Source organism: Rhinolophus sinicus, chromosome 14 (assembly GCF_057876585.1).
Source record: "Rhinolophus sinicus isolate RSI-liver-muscle chromosome 14, RSI-T2T, whole genome shotgun sequence".
Lineage (NCBI taxonomy): Eukaryota > Metazoa > Chordata > Mammalia > Chiroptera > Rhinolophidae > Rhinolophus > Rhinolophus sinicus.
Genome location: NC_142514.1, coordinates 17753218 through 17762194, shown reverse-complemented (window position 1 = coordinate 17762194; position 8977 = coordinate 17753218).

The following is an 8977-nucleotide window of genomic DNA, read 5'->3' as shown; positions in this document are numbered from 1 at the left end:
GGCAGGTGGGTCTCTGCTTCCTGTAGGGTGGGTTTCTGTTGTCCAGAGAAAGCAGGAGGCAACCGAGGTAAGCAGGAATACGAGGTAACCAGCCCCTCACATACGGGACACCATCCCTGCCTGAAACTGCAGAATGAGCTTTCAGCCCTGGCCACTCCTTTGGGGCCTGTTTTCCTGGAATGGGTCTGGGGGACAGCAGAACTGGACAGGCCAAGTAGAGCAAATTTCTTAAAGTCATTCTGTTCCATCCTCCTGAGTGTTTCAACCTGAATTAGATCTTCTCTGAAGGCTCCAGAAGCCATGCCAGCCTCCCCTAAGTTCTTGGACCCCCCCGCCCCCCCGCCAGAGCAACCCACACCCAGACAACTTCACCTCAGCCCTGGGGGCCAAGGGGTTAGTCAATGGGGCCAGCTTGGCAAATGTTTACCGTAGCAGGAAGATAATTATCAGCCTGTTTTCCAAAGCTGAAGCAGGAAGATTTATTTCTCCTTTCCTCCCTCCCCGAGGATGCCACTTGGCAGAGTAAACACAGCTTCCTGTTGGTTCTTTGCGGAGATGCCGAGCAGAGGGGTAAGAGCTGGGGCCAGGATCAGGCCCAGAGGTAGGCCCCAAGGAGGACATGTGGGGGGCTCAGTCCCATTTCTCTGGGAGTCCGGGCCCCACCTCGGAGGCTCGCCTAGACTGACAGTCCTTAAGACGTCATAATTGTGGCTGTAATTGATGGAGCCTCTGCAAAGGCTGGGCCTGTCTCATACATCACCTCATGTAATCCTCACGGCCACCATAAGAGCTAGGTGCTCTTATCTCTGCTCCAGATCAGGGAAGGGAGATGCAAAGAGGTGAAATCACACATCTAGGGTGAGCCAGCTAGTAGTGGGTGGTAGAGTGGGGACCAAATCATGATCTGCCTGACATCAGACCTGCCAGACTTTCTACTTTCCTTCTTCTAAATGACAAGGCAGTCAATTTGTGGAGTATCTACTATGTGCCAGGCAGTCTGTTGGACACAATTTCTATCTCTCATCTGGAAGCGTCATTTCCTAGAATCCCTTTACTATGCTAATAACATCAGAAGAGTGAGATAGTACAGTTCATAACTGGGGGAGGAAACATAGGCATGAATCCCAGGGATGAAAACAGGATGAGCCTCACGTTGCTTCTTGTATCCAAATGGCACCCTCATCAGATGTCCACCAGGTCCTGTGGGCTTCACCTGCAAAAAACCCTGTCACTAGCATGGCTCCCACCTCCCTTTACCCCTGCTTGGTCCAGGCTGTCATCATTGGCTCATCTGGACTGGCCTCTGGCCTCTGATTCCTTTTGTCTCACTGAAATACTGTCTCCTCACAGCAGCCAGAGGATTTGTTAAAATATAAACTCCATCCCTCCTTGGCTGTAACTCTGTATTAACCATGTCTTTTTAGTTTCTGTATTTTGATGCTTTGACATGGGGAGGCTTGCTGACTCTCGAGGGACTCCCCCTCCCAGGGCTAGCCAATACCTAGAGATGGTAAGAAACTCACCCTTGAACTTGCCTTTCAGATGCAAACCACTCAGTCTAGAGCCCACACCCATAGCCACCTCCTTTATTGGACTCTCACGCTCAGAAACACTACTGCTCTGCCGTGTTTACCCCAGACAACTGGATACAGCCTCTATACCAGAGCCCACTGAAATTATTCATAATAGCCAATCCTAAGCCTGCTTACCCTGCCTCATCCAGTCTTCCCACAGAAACCACAATAAAGACTCTGGCCGCGTTTCCCCTTTGCTCTCTCTGCCTCCTGACCAACCTGCTGCTTCCCCCTGTAACCTGGAGCATGCCTTGCCCCTCCTCTTGGGATCTCGGAATATAACAAACTGTCTTTTCATTGGCAGTTGTCTTCTGCTCTGTGGTCTCACCAGCCTAAAATAATAATAAAACCTACATTTTAAAACAAACTCCCCAGAGGCTTCCATCACGCAGAATAAAATCCAAGCTTCTTTCCCCAGCCCAGAAAGCCCTCTATGATCTGTCACCTGCCTGCGACCTTGTCTGCTGTCTCCCTTCCTGGCTCACTGTACTCCAAGTGCACTGCCTTCTTTCTGTTTCTCAGACCCAGCAAAGCAGTTTCCACCTTAGGATCATCTACCGGGCTGTTCCCTCTGTGGGAAAGTTTTTCTCCCAGAACCCAGCTTGGGTGGCTCCTTATTGACATCTGTGGCGCAGTTTACAAGGAGCCTTCTCAGAGAGGCATTCTCTGAACACTCACCATCAAGGAATAATAATAGCAAGCATGTTTTCCATGTGTCAGGATCCAGATCTGGGCTTCTGATAAGGACTGCAAGCTTTGTTGTGGAGGCTGAGAGCAGTCCCAGGATTTTAAGCAGGGACTGACAGGGTGTGGTCACTAGGGTTCCACCCCACCCCATCCCCATTTTCCCAAACCTGTTGAGAACTTGGTCCCTACCAAGCCAGCTCATGTTCTTCAGGCTGGTGAGCCTTTTCCAGGCATTTGATGGGATTGATGACAACATGGCTGGGAGCCAGGAAAAGAAGGTTAAGAGTGGGAATTCAGGCCTTCCTTGGCCTCTGGGCCTCCCTGAACTGGCCTAGTTGCCAAGAATCATTTTTGATGAGAGATTCTGGGAAGCAGGTCATTGCCAAGGCCAACAAATACCTGAAGAAATGGGAAAGCACCCTAAAGTAGAAAGAGTAATAATGTCCTCGCCAGTTTTCCCCTCCTAGGTGGGAGTGGGCAAGATGTTGGGCCCTTCCCTTTGCAGAAAGTTCCCTGAGCCTGGCCTCCTTCCTCTGTGCTCCACGGTAGTCCCTACTCCTCCCAGCGGGGGCTCTGGCAACCTCCATGGGGGATGTCCCTTCAGTTGTAAAGTTAGGCCTGACAGAGGGGGAATGTTGGAGCAGGCTGAGAGACCCCAACTTCTACCCTTTTCCTCCAGTCAGGCATCAGGTATGATAGCAGACAGGTTGATCTGGGTTTTTGTCCTGGCTTTGCCAGTCATTAACGCTAATACCTTGGGTTAGTCACCTGGTCTCTGAACCTCGGTTTCCTGACCTGCAAACGGAATGACGCTACTGATGTCTCCAAATCATTGTGCCAACTGAATGAGATCAGGGATGCCAAGCACATGGCACACACGTGATTCTTACCAGTGCTGGACACTGGTGGCTAGAGTTCATCAGGTGGAGGGGGGCAGGGAGGGAGTAAAGGTGACGCTGGATGGACCACAATGGATTCAACACAGGTGTTGCCAGAGGAGACAGCACTTGTAAAGGCATGGAGGGTGACAGGGCACGGCGGGATTGGAAATGTTAAGTAACGATAACAGAGAAAGCTAGTTACTATTCTCGACCTGTATTAAGCATATACTTTACCTGTTTTTTTTTTCTCTGTTTTTTTTTTTTAAAGATTTTATTCGGGAAGGGGAACAGGACTTTATTGGGGAACAGTGTGTACTTCTAGGACTTTTTTCCAAGTTAAGTTGTCCTTTCAATCTTAGTTGTGGAGGGCGCAGCTCAGCTCCAGGTCCAGTTGCCATTGCTAGTAGCAGGGGGCACAGCCCACCATCCCTTGTGGGAGTCGAAACCGGCAACATTGTGGTTGAGAGGACGCGCTCCAACCAACTGAGCCATCCGGGAGCTCAAGGTGCCGTGTTCAATCTTAGTTGCAGGGCGTGCTGTCCACCATCCCTTGTGGGACTCGAGGAATTGAACTGGCAACCTTGGTGTTGAGAGCCCACTGGCCCATGTGGGAATCGAACCAGCAGCCTTTGGAGTTTGGAGCATGGAGCTCTAACTGCCTGAGCCACCGGGCCGGCCCCGGGGCCCCGATACTTTACCTGTTAACAGGATGTGAAAAGAGGATTCATCTGAACTCCAGCTGGGTCCCAATGCTGAAAACAGTAGGTGAATGTACAGATGTAGATGTGAACAAAAACCATCTCCATCTTTGGGTCTGGTCATGCTGTGACCTTTGACCAACCTCACTGTCCTTAGTAAACACAGCAAAGCCTTCTAGTTAATGATTATCTGTGTTCCCTAAAATGTAACCATACTACAACTAGGCTGAGAAACAATGGCTTAACTCAGAATTGGGGGGGGAGGGGAAGGAGGAGGAATGAAGGGGGGGAAAATAACCATAAATGCTTTTGTTAGTAAAGACCAGGACAACTGAGATGAATATCAAACTGGAGATAGTATCGGCCACCAGGAGGTATGGCCCCTGGCACTACTGCATGCTTTGCTCTCAATCATTAGTACCTGAGCTATATTATAAAATCAGTATGGTAACAGGAGTCTTTAGTGGAGAATAATTTGTGCAAAGCTGCTGGGTGCTCTGTCCTCTCCATCCGCTTTTGCCCAATCTTCCCGTAAGTCAATTACCCTATAATAAATTATGTTACATTCTATGGAATTGTCTCTTTCATCTTTCGGTCTGCAGATACCTTCTCATTACGGTGGCCATTACACCTGTGCCTCACCATCAGCCAGTGCAACTATTAACACATTAGAACAGGACCCAAGTCAATTCCTCCATCACTAGCCCATTGCCTACTAACTTCCAGGCTGTAATACAAGAACTGAGAATGCTCGAGTTGGTTTCAAACAGAGCTAGGCTATTTTGGAAGAGCTTGTTTGAAGGCAGTGATTCAAAAATAAAGCTATTTCTGAATTTTACTTTTTCTCAGAGAGTTGTGGAGAAGCTAATTAAGTTTAAGCTTCAGAGTCCCTTCTGAGGCTCAGGGAGGGGATTTTGCAATGTGTTCACACAGTCACATGTTTTGCAAGTTCTGAAAAAGTAAGAAATTTTAAAATTCTTTTTCTTAAAGAGGATCTCCCAAATTGTATAAGCTTCGAACCCCACAAAACCTGGATCTACCTCTGCCCTCTATCAAATCCAAACCATTTAAGTAATCAATGACCCATGGGTTAGCTCATTTAATCCTTGTGTTGATGTAAGAAGGCTCCAAACCTGTAGATAATAATTTTTATAAGAGTTTATTTTAGCCAAACTGATGACATATGCTCAGGAGCAAGATCTCAAATGCTCCAGAAAATAACAGTTTTGCAGTTTTTATGCATTTGAAGTTAAGGAAGGAAAGTAAGGAAGATTACATGGAAGTGGGGAGAAAGCAAGGCAGGGATGGGTGACAGGATAGGTAACAGATTCTGTGCTCCCTTGAGGGTTAATGCCCTCTTTGAGGGGTATCACTTCTGGTATTTCAAAGGTGTGTTAACCTAGATGCACAAGAACAACGGACAGGGCTGGCTTAAACCTTTCACTAAAGAAGTTGCAGGCCTGGGGCGTGACTACCCACCACGACCTGCCCAATTAGGAACCCTGTGAGGTTACTTTCCATAGAACCCCTTTTTTGTCCACATTTGCATCAACTCTAGTATGTAGATACCATTCTTATCCCCATTTACAGATGAGGAAACTGAGGCTTAGACAACAGTCATTGCACAAGATCTCACAGTAAGTGGTAGATTTGGGGCTTCAAGTTGATAGCCTGTGTCCAAAGCCCAGACACTTAACTATAGTGCTTTCCAATGGTATGTATTTGTTTTCTTGTCCACTTTCTCCACCAACCAGGAGGTTTCTAAAGACATAAAGACAAATCATTTGCATATACCTAGCAGCCAGCCCAGAGGAGACATCAACACCTGTTGGTATATAAAAAAGAGAAAAGCAGTCCCTGATAGCTGGGAGCTGAGCCTTGGTGTTCCCTGGCTGCTCATAAACAATTCCACAAATCCACATCAGACAAGGCCCCTCTATGACCCTGATGGATCAAGACACAAACAAGACCACTCCTGTGATCACGTCTGAACACAGACAACACATGAACATTGTCCAAACCACAAAAAGGACCAACTAGTCCCCTGTCCTGGCTTATTTAAAAGACTATTACTTCTTACCAAAGATTGCTCTAACCTCAATCAAGTCTTCCCTCCTGCTAGATAAGAATTATTAAAATCCTCAATCATAGAATCACCCTCACTTTCTGACAGCATCCAATCCAGAGCGGAGCCCTGCTTCCTTAAGCCCTCCCGGAAATCATCTAAGAGAAGCCCAAATCCTAGCAGTCCTTTCTGACACCCTCTTTCTGAGATGCCCCCATCACACACATTCTCCCTCCCTGCAATGAATATCCAATGTATTCAATTACAGGTGTGTTTCTGGTGGTCTTTGATAAGAGTGGCATTGACACAGATATCACACAATTATGGATCATCGAGCATAAAATATTATTGTCAAAAGCTACAAAATGTTGCTTTCCCCAAACTAGTTGATGATGATTGAAAGCAAACTAGTGGTTCCCTCTGGGGGATGGGGATGAGTGGTTATAAACCGAGAAAGGACATGAGGCAACCTTTCAGGGTATTGGAAATGTTCTACATTTTGAGCTAGGTGATGGCTACGTCAAATTTTAAAAAGGGGCTTAAGCTGTAGACTTAATATTAATGCACTATACACATTTTATTGTATACATATGACACTTTGATTTAAAAAAATGTCCACCAACTTCAGCTGGTAGGGCGTGTTAATAAAAAACAAGGCTTAAGCTGTAATAAAGAATAAAAAGTGTTTATCTGAGCATAGGAGGGATGGCGATCCAGGACACAGATTCAGGTAGCAACCTAAATTGTGCTCCAGAGGGAAAGAAGGGCAGGGTTAATAAAGGGCAAAACCGTAAGAGCTGTTCTCATTTTGGACCTCCATGTAAATGACGAATGTTGGCTAGGTCAGTTGGGATTGGTTAGGCCCAGGATGTAAATGAAGGATGCTGGTTGTCGAAATGGATTGATTCCTTTCAAGGTGAAGAATAGGGATAGTCTGGTTATCATGATGAGGAGGAAGCAAAGTCCATATATATCTTTGTAGCAATCATTGATCCAGGATGTTTGTTGTTGAGCTTGAAATGAGTTTAGCAACAGATCAGCAATTTAACAATAATTCCAAGAACTGAGGCATGAGACACACATAGGCCCCACCTCTTTAATGACCTCCCAACTCTATTTTAAGTGACTCTCTTAGCAATGCTTATTTCATTTTATTTTCTCCATTATCAGGGGGAGAACCGGAAATCCAAAGCTGGTCACTCAAATACCAACTTAAAGTAACTTAGCAACAAGGTAAAGGCCAGAGTGGGATGGAGGCCGACTGGAAGGGAAAATTGGGCCGTTGGAGAAGATCTATGATGAAAAAAGGCTTGAAAATCAACTGCTTGCTGAAAACTTAAGGCATTTGGGTGTTTATCCCAGAAGAGATTAGATTGGAAGGAAATGCGGTAGAACTTAAGTCTTTTATTTTGCAACAGGAAGGTTGCCCAAGGCAGACCATCCTAACCGTGACAAAAAAGGTAAAAGAAGCTGTAACATTCTTGTCCCTGGGAAGTTTAAAACTCAGCCAGCAAATGTCCTCATCATGGCCTGGTCTGGGAGCAGGAGACAGAGAAATGATCTCTAGCTGCCCATCTCATGACTAGGGACTCTGGTTGGTCATGAGTGTTCTGGGCCAGCTGCAGAACACTGATTAATTAGCCAAAGGGAGACACTCTCTGATCTGCACTAAGCTTTCTATGTTCTGCCCTCACTGCCACCAACCACAGCTTTAATTAAACCTGGGGCTTAATTACCACAGTGCGGTGCTGCCAGCACTGTCTCCTGATGACTTTGTCTTGGCTCCTGGAAGAATGGTGACGTTAACAATGTATCGGGAGGAGAGGTGAGCCCAAGGAAGCTTAAAGCACAAACTCTGGACACTGGTGATTTGAGGGTATGTGGGGTGGGTGCGTGGGTGGAAGGATCAGCTATAGGACTCAGCACTTGACCTATAGGACTCAGCACGTTGCTCACAATTGATTGGAGGGTTAAGATCTCCCACCTAGGAGATGGCACCAGGCCATCATTTGAGGTAATCCCCGCAAATGAGAGGTGCACACAAATATCCCAGCAACTGAGAGCGGGCAGAGGTCCTTTGGGACTGGAGGAATCAGAGAATCTTCATGGAGAGGAAGGGAGGACCTAGAGGAATTTTCAAGGAAGAACAGGATTAGACAGGCCCCGGACAGGACAGTGTACCTAGTGGAGGGTAGAGCATGAATGTGGAGGGAACAGTGAGAACCTGATACATCTTGAGAATAGTGAGGAGGTAAATGTAGCTGGGAGCAGGGCCGGGCAGAAGAGAGGGGATTCCTGTCAGAGATGAGCGCTGGCAGCACTTCTGGAGAAGAAGGTGGGGGGCCAGGTTGGGGAAGACCTTGAATGTCAGGCTAAGAAGTTGGGACCTCATTCAGTAGGTAGTAGGAAGCTGCTGAAAGTTTTTGAGCTGCCTGAATGACCCAAATTTCTTATGGAAGTTGACGAGGCTCTTGTGAATGTGGTCCTGCCTACCTGCTCAGGTGTCTCTCCATTCCATCCCTCACACTGTGCTTCAGCAGAGTGTAAAACGTTCTTCACACTCCCTGTACTCCTAAGTCCTATTCCTTCAGTTCTCAATTTTAACTTGTAAGAGCTCTAAGAAGCCTTGCTGACACCTTCCCATTTCCCCCAAGCCTGGGCAGGTGCCCCCTTTCGAGGCTCCCACAACTGCTTGCGTTTCCCTCATTAGAGTGCATATCACTGTGTTGTGATTATTCATTTGTGGGCATCCTCTGCCAGGCTGTGGATTCTTTTGAGGCTGGAGATAATAGCTTGCTCACCGTGCCCCTAAGAACCAGCATAGGGCCAGAAAAGTGAGAAGGATGGAGGCGCTGGGGCGGGAGGACAGGGAGGACCAGCCATCTCTCAGGTCTCTCCTCATTCTTGGCCAGTGAGTTTCTGGAGGACAAAGGAAAATCACAAGCGTCAACAGGTAAAGGTTGGTAGGAAATGTGCCCTTAAGTTGAATGATCAGTGTCACAGTCTCATCGGAAGCAAAGTTGGTGTGTACACAACACAAGTTCCCATCTCCTCCCCATCTCCCTGAGGCTA